The following is a 1,384-nucleotide window of genomic DNA, read 5'->3' as shown; positions in this document are numbered from 1 at the left end:
CGTTTATTAAATGAAAGCCACAGTACTGTCATTTATATATTTCAAGAATACTTTTATTAGGTGTGATGCACTTGTAGGTTAGTCCAGACTCCAGGATAGTACTTAGGTAAAAGACTTTTTGTTCTGCATTTATGAATTGATTTTCTTTATTATTCATTAAAAAATATAAAAGAAAAAAATATAAAAGAATTGGTTTCCGGAGCCTTATACAAAGAGTTTGTTTCATTACATGTATTTAATTGAATGAAAAATATGAGAAAAATGGAAAATGAGGGAATTATAGAAAAATGGGAATATGAAAATGAATTTAGTTCTTCATTAGGTATATTTAACTGAATTTTTTTTTTGTTGGAAACAAAAATTATAATTTCTAAATTTACTAGTATGCCATTATTATATTAAAACTAATAGTGAAATAGTATATAAGATTTAAAATCTTTCTTTATTATATATGAAAAAAATTATCAATTAAGTTAGTAAAGGTAACATCTTATAAAGTGAGCAAATCACCATACTAAATTATATTATTTTTATCTATATATCATTCAATTTAAATGTAAGGAAAAAAGTGATTAACTTAATCAGTTAAAGTGTGGCACATCATAATTATTATATAATTTTAACTTCATTCCCAACTCATTCATTTTATATTAAAAAAAAAGGAACTAAAAGTATAATGCACTTTTTTCTTCGTTAAAAAATGAAAAACAAGGAAATGAATATAATAATTAAAATGAATTATATTAAAGATGTAACAAAGCAATCGTATATGAAGATACTTCAGTACTCTAGATGGCGAAATTGTAATATACTACTTGGCAACCTTTTTTTTTTTTTGATATATTCAATAGTTACAATAATTTTAGGGGCAAAAATTAAATTTTGAAACTTCAAGGTGTGAAATCCAAAAACTCCAAACTTTAAAGGTGTATTTTGCACTATGCATACATATATATATATATATATATATATATATATATATATATATATATATATATATAAATCCAACCAAAATCACCATCACGTACAAGTGAATGAAAAATGCTACAAATTTTACCATAAAATATTATATAATATAGCTAAATTTTTAATCTCTCTGTTAGGAATAATATACAAAGTAATAAAAGAAGAACAAGGATAATACAAAAGACAAACATAAATAGATAACTTGGAGGCACAAAATTATTATCTTTAGACAATATTTACCCCCACAGTCTTCTTGTTAAAGGGTTATCATAAACTTGTCCTCAAGATATAAACAAGTTGTTGGATTCTACAAATAGTGATTTTGGAGAATAACCATAAGATTTCAAGTGAACATAAGCCTCTATTTATACCCATAGGGTTGTATTTTATTAAAAGGCACATATGGAGAGTCAAAATG

Source organism: Castanea sativa, chromosome 1 (genome assembly GCF_040712315.1).
Source record: "Castanea sativa cultivar Marrone di Chiusa Pesio chromosome 1, ASM4071231v1".
NCBI lineage: Eukaryota > Viridiplantae > Streptophyta > Magnoliopsida > Fagales > Fagaceae > Castanea > Castanea sativa.
Note: the sequence above shows the minus strand (reverse complement) of the source record.